This window comes from Mytilus galloprovincialis, chromosome 1 (assembly GCF_965363235.1).
Source record: "Mytilus galloprovincialis chromosome 1, xbMytGall1.hap1.1, whole genome shotgun sequence".
Taxonomy (NCBI): Eukaryota; Metazoa; Mollusca; class Bivalvia; order Mytilida; family Mytilidae; genus Mytilus; species Mytilus galloprovincialis.
In genome coordinates, this window is record NC_134838.1 from 36,240,639 (window position 1) to 36,256,787 (window position 16,149).

The window sequence follows — 16,149 nt, forward strand, 5'->3', positions numbered from 1 at the left end:
AACTATCAAAAGTCTAAAATAAACAGTTTACAGAGCATGGGGTAGATAATATATAGGTTCGTTTCGTGTGTATTTTAGTCCAGATTGACCTCAGATGACCAGATAAGCGACGTAAACATAAATAAAGATATGAATAGATTAAACCAACACGTGCAATTGGATTTTTATAGGTCTGTTTGATTTTATTTTATAGATTAAAAATAGATGTTTCTCATTGTTTTTAACCGTATTTCTATTAGAATGATTTTATGTGCATCGAATTAGTAATCAAATGATTTACCGTAGTGTTATATACCTCTATTTGGTATTTCTGGTTACCGGAAATGTAGGACATAATTTAGCCTGTTTATTGTATTTTACGGGACTGTATACCTTTTTTATGCTTGTCGGCGGCGAACAGTTAGTGTCGTCTGTCACCCATGTGTTGTGTTAGATGGCAGTAAAATAAAATTTGGAAAACGAAAAGCGTGACTTCAATCCCATAGTCCCCCCAGACAACAAAAAGGATTGAGGCCCACGACATGGTGGAGGACCCGGGCAACCCACTTAAATAGTCCGCACAGTCAAGAATACTAGTGACCATTCCCAACAACTCTAATTTCGTAGGACCATACGACTGCTGCCATCGTGATAAAGACTTTGATCCGAAACGAATGATATTTGGTTTTTCCTTTGTTGGGTCCTTCTGATAATGTGGCCATTCTGATTACACAGTTGGCATTGATCAGACGGTTGAAATTGACCATACCCGTTCCAGTTACAAACTCTTTGAAAATGACCGAGACCTTTGCATCTCCTACATTCAGCTGAGTCAAAACGAGACGTATTTGCATTATTCGTGCTTGTATTTTCAGGTCTTTGTGGTTCTTTGTGGGGTACTTCCCTGACTGCCATACTAGTTATCAGACCGCTTAACTGTCCGATTTGATCCCTAATGTCATGAACATCAGAACGTGATGGTTCACTCTGAACATGCTCCTTGCGTTTACCCTGAACTAAGTCGGTAAGAATAGCAACCTGATTTTGTAAATCACGGATAACCTCGCTCTGGTTGGAATCAGTACTGTTTGATTTTCCTGGCAACTGCCGAGGTGCATGTTTATTTTCATGTTTAAGAGCATTTATAGAGTCTCCGTGTTGTCTATACCCACAGGCTTCCGCCATTTTTGCAGAAGTTAAGGCATGGTGTGCATCGACTGGTTGACCAGATTATGTCCTTCTGCATAGTTCATATAAACTGTGTAAATCCCGCAATCGAATGTTATGTTAGTTTAGCGATGCCATCATCACCAAAACAACAATATACATATATATTTATCTTCCTCAAAAGTCCAACCATAGGTATTGCTTAACGAAGTGTAAATAAATTGAGCGATGCAATCATCACTTTAAAAAGGTCGCAACTAAATTTTGTAAGACATCCAATCAATGCTATTTTTAAACGAAGTGTATAATTTCAGTTAAGCGATGCAATCATCACTTTACAACGCACGCATTTTCTGTTTAGCGATGCAATCATCACCAAAACAAGGAATTAAACCGATTTCTGAAATTTCATCTACGGCACTCTGATTGTTTCATTGGAATAACTTTTCAATATATGACATGTTTGACTTGAGCTAATCGTTTGGCGATGCAATCATCACCATGCGAAATTTTACTAAAAATATAACTACTGAATCAACGGCGGTGGTCTTGAAAGTAGCAAGGTTTGTGCTTTGGGTGGTAATTTTGATAAAGGGAGCCAAATTGCATTCTGTGCTGGTTCTCCTACTTTCTGAATCAAGTAAACGAAATTTGCACCGTCTTTTCGCTTGGCAAGAATACGTTTTACTTTCAATTGATTGTTTTCGCATGAATCCACTATTTTATCGGGGTCTATATAGTTATCATCACGGTACCGCACAGGCTTCTGAATATTCCTTCTTGGTCTATTTAAATTTGTAGTATCATGTTGAGAAACCACATCTGTATCCGGGGCGTCACTTTCTGTCGTAACATTTGTAGAAATAGACTTAGAATTCTCCGAGGTGTCTCTGTCAACGGAGCTAGAACTATTATCCGACTTACATTCAGCTAATTCTGATTTTTGATCGTTTTTGGTGATGATAGCATCGCTTTAATTGAATTGCACTAATGTACTTTTATTTACTGTTATTTTCGTATGATATTACGATTGATTGTTTTGATTTTTCTTAAAGATATGCATTTCTATCAAATGTTTCATTCAAAAGGTATATATATCATGAAGCTAGAAAAGGCATTAATTGAACTAGATGTGTTACATGCAACAGAATTGAAAAGTTTTTCAAATACTTGCGAAAGTTTTTCTCAGTTGAATATATAACGGTGTACAGAGTGTTAGTGTCTGCTGGAGTGAAAACCTGTATATTTTCTATAACATTGTTTATTGAGGCTGAGAGTGTATGTATATATGTCTATCAAAATTATTTTCATGAAACTTCTGGCTACTTTATAAGTGTGTGTGTAATAGTGTTATACTAGATTGTGTTATTTAAAATATTTATATTAAGAGTTTCTGGTCTCTGCTAGCAGCACTGTGATTAGAGCACAAATTGTAACCAATATATAGCAAACTTAAGAGTTGAGTCAACTGTATGAAAGTTATAATCATCTTATATATGATATAGTATATATGCAAGTACAAACAAAACTGTGTCCATGTACGGAGTTAGTAATGCCAGAGTGAGAAAGGGTGTATACAAATTTGAAACGTTTTTTTATTATTATTATTGTATTATGTCATATTGCTGTCTGCATTTCCAGTGACCAGACCAAAATTTTTCAAATTTTATATTTGGGCGGGGGATGTTATATACCTCTATTTGGTATTTCTGGTTACCGGAAATGTAGGACATAATTTAGCCTGTTTATTGTATTTTACGGGACTGTATACCTTTTTTATGCTTGTCGGCGGCGAACAGTTAGTGTCGTCTGTCACCCATGTGTTGTGTTAGATGGCAGTAAAATAAAATTTGGAAAACGAAAAGCGTGACTTCAATCCCATAGTCCCCCCAGACAACAAAAAGGATTGAGGCCCACGACAGTAGTTTCACTTTCATTGTTGACATTCTTTTTCTTTAAATAACCAGTACACGTACAATGCATGCGTTGTCAATCTCTAGCTAGGGGTTAAATTGAAGTTCACATGAATACGATTTTAAAGAGGTCGACTCATTCACTTGCAAGTGAATAACTAATTATCAATGTTTCTTAGCGTAATTTGACAAAATTGAACCTTTTTGGCTGCAAAAAGCGAATTGTTATTTCACTATTTCACTTTCATTATTGATTGAACAAAAAAAAATCAAACTTTAGATTTTTTATATATCTCGTAGCTAGTGCACCTTTAAATGCTTTTAATCCATTTTTTTTGAGATACAATCTTGATTTTGCCAAACATTTATCAAAAATACTTTTGATAAATAACAACCATTTGTTTTCAATTCCATACTTATTATGATTAATATATATCAACTTATATAACATTGACGAAATCTTGTTATCAAGTGTGTTATCAAGAAGGTTGCACCAAAATTTTATCATCCGTAATTTAACGTATAAAGAAATCAGATATCTTCCCAATTCCCGATAAACCATAAAATTTGGAGTCGATCTTTTTAACCGTAAAACATGCTTACAAAAACTCAAATGTACCCTTTCCAAAATGTCAAGATTTTCATATCCCCAGATTTCGGCCCCATACAAGAGTATAGGTAAAACAGTTTTGTCAAACATATCGAGCTGGCATTCTAAATAGATAGCTTGATCTACACTTCAAGTCTTAATAACACAATACATAGCTCTAGTAGCTTGATCTCTAAGATATTTTCTAGTTGCAAAAAAAGATGCATTTCTAGAGAATATAACACCAAGGTATTTATAGTTCTTAACAATTTCTATCTCTTCGTTATTAATATAAAATTTCAAATTATTCTGTGGTCTACCTTTTGAAAATATCATTACCTTTGTCTTTTCTAAGGGGTTCCATTTTACACGGAAGAGAAGTTTCTACTTGTCTTGGTTTTTATCCTCCTTTGCATTTTCTCAAGAAAGATGACCCTGTAAAGTTAAGTTGAGCGATAAAAATAACAGGGAATGGACCTCGGTTATGATTATTTGTATTATTTATCATACTTCCGACCGAAACAGATATAATTTTGGCTACCGGCAGTAGTCCTGATTGTTTTTGAGCTATTCCTCTTTTGGTACAAAGTATCAAGGAATTGTATAACGGAGGTCCATTTCCTGTTTAATTTATCGGTCAACTAAATTCACAGGGGCCTTGGTACTTTGTATCTTCTGTATTGATGTTAGTTGTTTTTGTGCTGTGTGCCTATCTGATTAGTCAAGTCATTTACAGTTTGTTTTATGTCGAGCCGTTTCACCACGGTACCATGCAGGTTACGGAGGGTTGAGCGCTCACAAACATGCATGTTTCACCCGATTACGATCTAAATGTGCCTGTACCAGGAACCAGCTATAAATGTCAGTGATTGTCGCTAATATCAATATGTACTTCAACCGGTTCAAGCCCGCGAAGGGGCGGATCCAGCCATTTTAAAAAGGGGGTTCCCAACCCAGAGTAAAGGGGGGAGGGGTTCCAACAATTTGCTCCCATTTAAATGCATTGACCCCCGGACACCCCCCCCCCTGGATCGGCCAATGTAAGGTACCTTGTATTTCTTGTTAAAAGGAAAGAAATACTAGCTGTAGAACACTTAATTGAAGCCGTATCAGGTTTTTAAGTAGTAAATTCATAGTAGGTACAACAGAATGTCCAGACGAGACCTTAAGCTATAAGATGTGATAATGATATGAATGTCTACTATTTGACATTAAGGTGGTACCTAACACTACAGGGAGATAACTCTGTAAAATCAGCTAAACGTTTTAATTATGTTGTGTTGTAAAGAGAATATTAAGCTTCTCAATGATCAAAATTGGTGTTTTTCAAACTGCTATATAACCAGTGTAATTTTTCTGATAAAATGGTTGGTTCAAAATTCTCAAAATTTTCATATTTTTGTTAAAAGGTCAAAGTAAATACTTTGTCAAAATTTAATGAAAATTAAACGAGCCAAATTCATTTTAGTGAAAGTGTTGGGTACCACCTTAAGTGGAGCGCAAGACTTTAACTGTTGACGAATTTATTATTTTATATTTTAAAATAGTCAGTGTAGTGTTCATGTCGTAGACCCAGCACAAATTTAGTTGGGTGCTTTGTCTGCTGGTAATTACACAATGCAAACTCTTAGCTTAGTCAGAGACATATATTGCACGAATTAAGTATTATATATCATGGCTTAGTTTAAATATATTTTATTTGCAAAAGTAGCAAACGGGATTAGACACAAATTGTTACAATATTATTGACGTCTCTAATCGAGTAACTATATATTTTTTTACGAAAAAAATAACCCTTTCATTAATTTATACAAAATATTTTCGAAATTTTGAAATACATGTGAGTATCGACCATATATTCATACTTATTAATAGTACATGATTGGCGATTTTATCAGATTGGTTCAAATAAAACTGCCGCGAAAATTCCCCGTCTACAGTAGTGGTTTATGATGTTGTCGGACCGATGGTTTTAAATACCATGCTAAGATTGGGAATGGGTATGATGCATGCAGGTCTAACAGACTTGTAACAGTTTTATGGTTTAGGCGGATCGATGGTTTTATCAGATGATATGATGTAGGTGGAATGGTTTTATTGTGTAGGCTTATACTTAACATTGACGCCATTTTGTGCATGGTTTTTAATGAACAGTAAGGGTTTAACAATAACACATCAGAATCTGCATTACAACGGTTTGTTTCTGTGTTGAACACATTGCACATCACTGTTGAAAACATTGCACATCACATGGAGCAAAACAAAAATGAAAACGTGGATGATTTTATGTTGTCCGAAAAGACCAAGGAAGTAGGCCAACTGGAAAGAGCACATGCAATCAGCGAATTAATAGACATTAGCAAAATGTATATTAGACGGACGGTTCTGATATCAAATATTCATAAAAAGGTTATAAGATAGGTAGATAGGAATTACCAAAACTATTAGAAAATACAACAGAGGACACGGACAACCTAATCCCCAAAACTTAGTAAATTAGACATGTACACAAAAAAACAAAAAAAAAAACAAAAACAGCGACCAACAAATTCTCGAAATACGAAAATCACTTGTTTAATCATATCATGCACGATTTGAATCTGACTTTGTCTGACGGATGCATTTCGGAAAGATACACATGGGAAAAAAATAATATGTTTTTTTAATGGATTAATTATGAGCATACAAAAAGGTACAACCCACTGTCTTCAGAAATTGAAAAAAGATTTAAACTTCTAGCTTGTTGTTTAAAAAGTAAAATCACAAAAATACTGAACTTAGAGGAAAATCAATTCGGAAAGTCCATAATCACATGGCAAAATCAAATAACAAAACGCATCAAAAACGAATGGACAAGAACTGTCATATTCCTGACTTGGTACAGGCATTTTCAAATGTAGAAAATGGTGGATTAAACTTGGTTTTATAGCGCTAACCCTCTCACTTTGATGACAGTCTCATCAAATTCCGTTATATTTACATTGATGCGTTAACTAAACAGACACAATAAATAAAATAGTCAAAATATGGGTACATCAGTCATCATCGTATAACAATTTTAAAAGGAAATTTAACAGAACACAAAACCATCTATCTACAAACACATTCATTGATTTGTGTGTCTGACGTCAGAAAATTTTATACGTCACATAGATTTGTCGTTCAATGTGCATACAAACAATTTTGAAATTTACATAGGCAATGTTAGCATATAGGGTTAAAAAATCAAAAGTATGTAAGAATCAATTTCAGAAATAGACCGAGATTGAAAATAGTCCAAAAGTTATATATAAAATTTATAAGAATCCACAAATAGTGAATTCCACTACGCGATTGAATGATTTTGACGTTTATGGTTCAACGTATTTTGGAATTCATAATAGAAATATATCATAATGACATAAAATAGAACAATATCATACTGACGGGATCTTTTAAAGTACAGAGTCACGTTATAAGAACCAAAGAAATACAAAAAGTCGCATATACAAAACACGCCACCAAAAAATGAAAGACAATACAAACACATTGACGAGATGTATAAGTACCGAGCCACGTCAAACGGATATCACATAAAACCATTCAACAGTAAAAGTAATATTAATAATAGAACAAAGACAAATGAAAGAACTATAAAACACGTTGTTAAGATGATAAACTACATCAGTACGCAGAATCTATACATCAAAACCATGGTGTATTATTTGTGAAGTTGATACGGAATATTTATCAACAAGGTCTTGGTACCTTCCGACGAACTTTTTTAGAAAAAGGACGAGACGTTCTTTGACATACCCTTGGTTCATCAACTTTCTACTCAGACACTGATGACGTTTTACAAAGTCTGAGTAGGAGCTGCAAGCTCTTGAATATCGAATAAGTTGGGAAATATATATCCCATATGCAGGTGAAGTTGGTATATTGCTACTAAGGTGGGGGGATTTATAATTTCAAAATTAAAATCCATATCAGGAGTTTTATAGCTTTGCTGCGTATACAGATAAACATAAATTATCTAATTAAGTGCTTACGATACAGTCAGTTCCAAAGTCTTAATGTTATACTCTTATGTAACAGGATTGTATATATTAGTGAAATTTCCCCATTATTTTTCTATTACATTATCGTCTAACTTTAACAAAATCAATGTTTTCTTAACAGATTGTAACTTATTAAGCACCGTGACGCAAATGAACGTATTGATGTATTGAACATATATCCGAACTGTACATATCCTTGACAAGCATTGAACATAAGAATTTAATGGATGTTTTACTTTAAAATAAATTATATTTTATAAAAATAAAATAAATTAATAGGGGTATTGATTTTACTAATTTTTCTCGTATTTCCAACGACTCTCTGTTCAAAACTTTATACCTCAGGTAATACTGCAGTGGCGTAGCTAGGCGGAAGCTCGGAAGCCAAGGCTTCAACATCGTTTTGTTAAAAACAAAAAATCATAATAAAAAAAAAAAATAAAAAAAAAACGAGCTAGAGGTATGAGAGAGAGGGAGGAGACTCCGAGTGAAAGAAAGTGAAGGGGAAAATAAATGGGCACTGTGCGGTTGAATAAACAAAAAGTTGTAGAAGTCAACGAGTTGATATCACTTCTCAGACTCTCGGCGTTCGTTCCCATTACCAGCGCTTTATTTCCCCTCTTTTTATAGCAGACGAATATTGTGTCTGCAGGGTGTTCTGCTATTTACAATGCAACGCAGAATTGACAATGCCTGTGACCAATTCCACCGCTGAATCAACGCAGTTTCAGTGTCAGGGTTAAAACGTATCTGCGTTATACGATGACAACCGAACGATTTTCGGGGCTATAGAAGTATCCTTCACACGTACAAGGAGACGTCCATTGATAAAGTAATTGACATTAGGCTTGCTTTTTTGTTGGTGAGAGAGATTGACTCTGACCAGGGACAGTCTATACTAGTTAGTATAGAAAGTCCCTGCTTTGACTCTTTTAATAATTCATATCCACACAAACAATTCAAACGAGAAAACTAACGGCCTGATTTATGTACAAAATAATGAAAGAAAAACAAATATGATACAGCAACAAACGACAACCATTACACTGAATTACATGCTCCTGACTTGGGACAGGCACATACCGAATGTGGCGGGGCTAAACTAATTTGAAGGCACCATCCTGCCCTAACCTGGGTACCCATTATATTAACCTGAATATATTGTTTACATCTCATCACCAAACAATTTTTAATGGTGTGGTTCTTGTCGAGCCTGCGACTTTTGTCACAAACGCGAGACATAGCGATCTTTACATTCCGTCGTCGTCGGCGGCGGCGGCGTCCAGAAATATTCACTGTGTGGTTAAAGTTTTTGAAATTTTAATAACTTTCCTAAACAACCCTGGATTTCTACCAAACTTGGACAGAAGCTTGATTATGATCAAAAGCTAGTATCTAGAAGGAAATTTAAAAAAAATATATTTCCTGTTTTTCCGTATATTACTTATATATGGACTTAGTTTTTCATCCAGTTACATACAGTCTGCAGTTAAAGTTCTTAAAACATTTATTAGATTCTTAAAGTAGGCGAGACACTGGTCTTAGCAAATATAACCTTTTTATCCCACTGGAATTTCCTGGTTTTTACAGTTTCTTTGAGGAACAATATATATTTTTTCACAAAATTATCTGACTTGTATCAAACAAAAATGCTTTTGACTACACCTTAACATTCAATATTTTCAGTTAATATTTGTGGGTCGAAAATCCTAAAATCCAGGAGCTTCCGGGGGCTTCGCCCCCTGGCCCCCTACCAGGGCTTTGCCCTGGACCCAATGGGGGCCTTCAGCGGCCCCCAGACCCCCTGCCGATTTGGGCTTCACCTTCAACATTTGTCTAGCTACGCCACTGTACTGTGATAACAAAGAGCCACCCATAATTTCGTATGCGTATAGAAAATCCAGTAGAAGTTTACATTTTTAATATTTTTCAGTTACACCAGTTGTCAGTACTGCAGATAATTGGTCCTTCAACATGAGACCTTGAAACATCGAAGTTTACATATGATCCCTATGGCCATGTATCACCGGGGACATCAACATCGTCCAAGACTGATAGGTTATAAACTTTCTGAAATAGGACAACTATATCCACCAGCATAGAGCTGGATGAACTATACAAGATGTGATGGAGAATAGTCATCTGGACTTCTTGTATAAATAAAAGGGATGCATAAATACGTAGCAACATCCAGTCTGAATAGGGACAAATGGGGGTCTCATTGGGGGGGTCGGATCCCGGATCCCGCTTACTGTTTTGTCAGATTCCCGTATCCCGCTTACACTATGTATGTAAGCAATTCTCACTTTTTTTTTAATTTCCCGTGTCCCGCTAGCCTTCACTTCCCGTTTTCACGGCACAATAACTTGACTTTCACGTGTCAGGCTTACAAAAAATCGGCAATCCCGCGTCACGCTTAGACCCCAATGGGACCCACACAAATCAATACGTGACACTCTCTTTTTATGAGGCATGAGATTAACATCAATTTTGGTTATGTCTACAAAGAATCCATTTTTGTGAAGTTATTATGAAAAATGGTTTTGAATAAATTATAGTTTAATTGTAGCTCTGCTGGTTAAAATTATGTTTGCAGTATTTGAATTAAGGCAGTTCATGATCTAAAAAAAAAAAAAAAAATGACAAAATAATGATCACATTTCATGAATAGATTATAGCTGGGTGAGCAATACAGCATAAAAATAATGCGACATGTCGATGAGAAAAGAAGCACAGTTGTTTCACATCAGAGTACGGACAACTGTCGAAAAAGAGGAATCAGATATTTTGAATTATCCACAGTCAATACTATGGAATACACGTGTTACATTTGATATCTCTTATTTCTTCTCTGTTATTTTTTTGTTGGACTATTGCTTTATTGCCTCGATCACCAGAAGTCTTGTTTTTGCAAAGTCAAGAATTTTTTACACAGAACAAACGTTATTAAGACATTTTTATTAAATATGCATAAGCATAAACACAATTTCAAAAATTATATATAATAGCTGGAAAGAAGAAACAATGAATAAAAGTTAAATAATTTATTTATAAAACATTTTTTGAAACATCTTTTGAAATATCCTTAGAAACATGAAAAATAAGATTTTACGCACAATGTTCTGATACAAATCATTGATTTTTATAAACTGCTTTGTAAATTTGGGTGACACCTACCAGTGAACATTTGCTCTACTTTTTTTTCAACTACAAAAAAAAACACAAAACAAAATCATTAGCCTTCACATACTAGTATTAAATCCAACTTTCTGTATGTTGAAGAGAACTAAAGTATGTGTTGCACAAGTTCATTTTTTACTCTGACTGTTTATGACGTCTTTACACTAAATTCATTGGAGGTTGGATGTGTACTGAATGATAATTTAGTCTTAGATGCATGATTTTTTTGATTAGTTTATAGTGGCTTTGAACTAGCTGTCAGTCACTGAGTGTACACTCAGATCTGTACATAGTGTCTGTTTGTTGTTGGGATATATATACAAGTGCCCGTTATTTCTGATTATATGTGCATTGTCTACAAAAGTGTATCTTAAAATCATGAATCCAATTGTATTTTTGGACATTTAGTTAGAGTGATAAATACTTCGATTTTGTTTTTAAGAGGTCAAAATAGAGGTCAAAATGTCCTAGTAGTATGCAAAATGATGTAAAAATCTGAGTGTGATTCTCTTACATTAACAATTTACTGTAACCTGACACTAAAATGTAAACATATCAGTATATAAAACTACTTTATCTATATTTAGTTATGGAATCAAATTTGTAAACAATTTCAAGTCAATATTTGTTATTCAATCTAAGATAGTGTTTAACTTGGCTACCTAAGAACATATTGTACGATGCCGTCCCCTCGCACTTCAAATGATTTCTTATGTATGGAACGACAGCAATCACACTAGCTTCTTTGATAACGAGGGGCATATATATTATCAGTTTCTTTCGATATCGTGACACCATAGAAAGTACTCTTTGTGATTACCCATGTACCAGCTTATCAAAAAAAATAATTTATAATTGATTAATTGATTAATGATTGTTTACTTAAATTCCAGTGGCAAATATTTCATACATGCATCTCCACGACGAGAACAAATAAAAGCAACTGTTAGGTCCTGTAATGGGGATTGTCTCTGATGACTGTCGAAAAACTTGGACTGCCACTGGAAAATGAGGTTTATTGGTAGAAATACAAATTGAGTGTGGCAACAGGCCACCTAAGGATCCATCAAAGAGTTTTTGCAAAGGTAGTGTACTTAACGTGCAGAGTGCGTGGCATTCTATCTACATAAGGCATCCGATTTTACCTTTCCGTCCTGAGCTAACGTGGCTGCGTATCAATAAACCCCGCATGGCCAAACAGACGTCCAACTTTGGCAAGGGATTAAGTATCGATTGGAAGACGATTGATTGCTTGATCGATTGGAAGAAGATTGGTTGATTAATTGATCGGTGTTATCGCCACTTTCGCACACTTAGCTATATGGTGGCGGTTAGATTGGATATGATTGGATCGATCGAGCGCACTTGTAACGGGTTGATTAATGGGTTATCGTATAGAGGATAACATGTTATATATATTCAGATTGTGAAAAATATAACTTTATAGTGGATAATTTAACAATAAGGGTTGAAAAAAAACCCCAGTTTAACCAACGCTATCTAGCATTTTTCTGGATTTAAATTCATTTAAAATGCTTAAAGCCTAATATCAAAATATATACACCGGCTTTATAAAAAAAGAAGGTGTGGTATGATTGTCAATGAGAAAACTATCCTCAAAAGACCAAATGACACAGAAATTAACAACCATAGGTCACCCTATGAACTTCAACAATGAGCAAAGCCCAAACCGCATAGTAAGCTATAAAATGAAAAATGTGAAATAATTCAAACGAGAAAGCAAACGGCCTAATTCATATACAAAAAATGAACGAAAAACAAATGTGTAACACATCAACAAACGACAACCACTGAATGACGGGCTCCTGACTTGGGACAGGCACATACATACAGAATACGGGGATAACATGTTAGCGGGATCTCAACCCTACCCTAACCTGGGACAGTGGTGTAAAAGTACAACATAAGAACGAACTATAAAAATCAGTTGAAAAAGGCTTAACTCGTCAGATAGATACAAATAGAAATACATCAGAGTGGACGTGGCCGGATGCTTGTATATCCCAACAACAAAAAGACAGAGCCATGGTGTAGTGGTTAGCGCATCGGGCTACTGACACAAAGGTTCCTGGTTCGATCCCCGTTCCGGGGAGAAAATTCCAGGGACTGAATTTGCGACTCTCCCTCACTACCATTTGCGAGTATGGTCTGAGCAACGATGAAAGTCCGTCGGAAGGGGACGATAAATAACTGACCCGTATTAAGAGAGAACCATATCTCTTGCACGTAAAGACATCCTTGTAGATTACGATAAAGAGAAGGCTAATGCCGCTACAAGGTAGCACTCGCACCCTCAAAGAGGAAAGGGATTAATATAATTTCCAATTACTTGTTTCCCAATCCACTTTGTAAAATAAATATGTTTAAATAAAAAGTGCTAAACATATTAACCCCGTTGCAATCTATTCACGATATTCCAACAACACATCTTTAGCCGTCTACACTATGATATATTCGTCTGATTTTGAAAAATTGACTCGTTCTTTACCATGTTCAGTGCTCTATGTAAAAGTGAAAGAATCGACTTGAAAATAACCACAAATCAACTGCAGGTTATCGTGGTTCTAAATAATTGCAGGGATTTTTCTGACTTGCAATAAGAAATTCTACATCTTACAGCAAATATTGGTGACCAATTTTTACACTTACTGATTGACTATGAGAGTAACACACGTTTGTTGTCCCTGGATTAAGATTTATCGAGTCGAAGTAGACTACAATTGTTGGTATTGAAAGGAAACTGTTGTCTAGCAAATAGTCTGTGAAAGCATCAACTATTTTATTCTATTCTAGATTGATTACAAACATATATTGAGATATAAAAATTCAAAGTCTTATCTTCTAAAAAATATACTCATAAGAACTGTTATAGGGAACAACTGCTTAACCTATCGGAAAAAAGAAATGATTGTCAGCTTTGATTTCAATGAAATTTGGAATTGAGACAATATGAGTGTTGGTATAAACTTATTGGTGAATGTAAAAGGAAGAATATACAGCCTATTAAAACAATCTTTGAATTTACTAAATATCTTAGAAAACATGTTAAATCAAAAATGCATTCGTATATTCCCGCCAAATAATCTTATTGTAGCAGTAGGTCATAAGCATGGAGTAAATAGGTCAGACAGAAATTGTGTCTTAGTGCTGTAAATAATGTTGAGGAGGAGTTTCATTTTTTACTACAATGTTAATGTTACCTAGAATTAACGATGAAGCCTATTAAACCATATCGTTATAAACGTTCTTCTACGTTCACAACAGTTCAGCTACTAAGTAATTACAAAATGTCAAAGATTTTCGAATTTTGTCATGGTAAATTCTTGTTTTATTACAAGACCGAACTTATAAAAAATAAAATTGATATTCATATGCTTTTCTGATTTCTCTGTCATGTGATGCAACATGTTTTGACCATATTAATGTACTAATGAACATAATCTACATAAGGTATCAAATAACGATTTAAATTGACGTTAAATTACTTCATATTCGATACTAATTGTTGAACTTATTGTTGAAAGAACACATACCTTTCAGCTTTTGTGATTATTTTTTTTATCGATAATGGTTGTTTGCTTAACAACCAGTGGCAATATTTGCACAATCAGGACAAAAACAAATGAAACAATTGATGAATTAATTTTTTCAAACTAAATCGACCGAGATGAAGTGCAGAAAAGTAGGTCTTACACTGGTAACTGTTAACAGCTATGCTTTAAGTTTTTGTCTTGTAAATTGGACACTTATTTTCCATTCATTGTAATTGAAAGCATTCGTTTACTTTGCTAGAGCATTATACCGTCCCAACATTTGACTCTGTAAATAATGTACCCTTTCTGATCGGTTGCGTCATATCCATTGTTGACTCCTCAGCAAAACCTTGCAGGAGATTTAAATAGATATTCAAATGCAATTAGGGTTGAAATCGTATCTTACTATCTTTACATATATTGAAAAGAATTGAATATATAAGAAAAGTAGGACTAAATAAATGTGGTACTTAATTGTAAAATTAAAAATAAATTTGTACTGTAATTTAAAGAGGCAATTGTTAAAAAGCGATGGTTATAAATTAATTGTTTAAACTCTATGTTGGCCAGTATATCAGAGTCAATATTTCCTTAAATTTTTAACTGTTTAAATAACATGTTTGATTGTCGTTTAGACTACTAAGTTTCAATGGAAAACTTTCACGATTTATGATATTAATATTCTAATATTTCGAAATCCTTACTTACTGTTTTTTGTAGAGCGGCAACAAATAAGGTAAGCTTTCTAATACTGTCAATTTTACGTACCTGAACACTCTTTTTTGTTGAAGTACTAGTAGTTATTTTTCGGAAAAAAAACAAATATATGTAAATATTTCGAGTTTAATTTATTTGCTGATTTAGAATAGAAGTATTAAAATAGAACTTTATTATATAAAGACAACTAATCATGTAATTTTTCTTTGCGAAACATCTTTTCAAATAATACATTTTGTTAATATTTTTGTATATTCCTTTAGTTAGCCAGTGCATTTTTTAAAAACATATCTTTCCTATTTAACTTATTTGAGATTAAAAAAAATTGATACATATAATTTCGAATCGGTAGATGAGGAAAACTGTACAGATTCTCAATAAAACAATTTTTATACGGCCGCAACATTTTTTTTTGTGTCGTCCGAAGACATTTGGTTTCCGGACAATTATGGTTTAGGTTAAATGAAAAGAAATCTATGAAATTTAAACACAAGGTTTGAAACCACAAAAGGAAGATTAGGATTGATTTTAGGGGTAATGGTCCTAATAGTTCAGGAATTAGGGATAAAAAAGGGGCCCAAATAGGCATTTTTGTAGCTTCCAGACAATAAGTTGTGTATATAAGTGTATGGATCTTTCTGAAATTGTAACACAAGGTTTCATAACACAAAGGGAAGACTACGATTGAGTTTGGGGGTAATTGATCCAAACATTCAGGAATTAAAGGCAAAAAGGGTCCAAAAACAAGCATTTTTCTAGTTTCTAGACAATAACTTGGGTTAAGTGAATGAATCTCTCTGAAATTGTACTGCAAGGTACCATACCACAAAGGGAAAGCTGAGATTGAGTTTTAGGGGTAAATACTTGAAGGGGGATTAAACAAAATTTGGGGTAGGGTTCATAATTGGTTTTTTTTCTTCTTAAAAATTTCCATTTTTCCATATATTATTTCTGATTAATATATAAAAGCAAAAAATATACTGATATGGCATGAGATACACACCAAACAT

The 16,149-nt window shown here is 34.2% G+C and overlaps 1 protein-coding gene across 1 annotated transcript in view; it reads left to right on the forward strand.

Annotated features, from left to right (window-relative positions):
* Nucleotides 1-15,053: 15,053 nt before the first annotated feature.
* LOC143047659 (uncharacterized) overlaps nucleotides 15,054-16,149 on the forward strand; it is a 38,933-nt gene continuing 37,837 nt past the window's right edge. The window contains exon 1 of the mRNA XM_076220848.1: nucleotides 15,054-15,158. The gene's annotated coding sequence lies outside the window, so the exon portion shown is untranslated. The remainder of the gene's footprint in view (nucleotides 15,159-16,149) is intronic.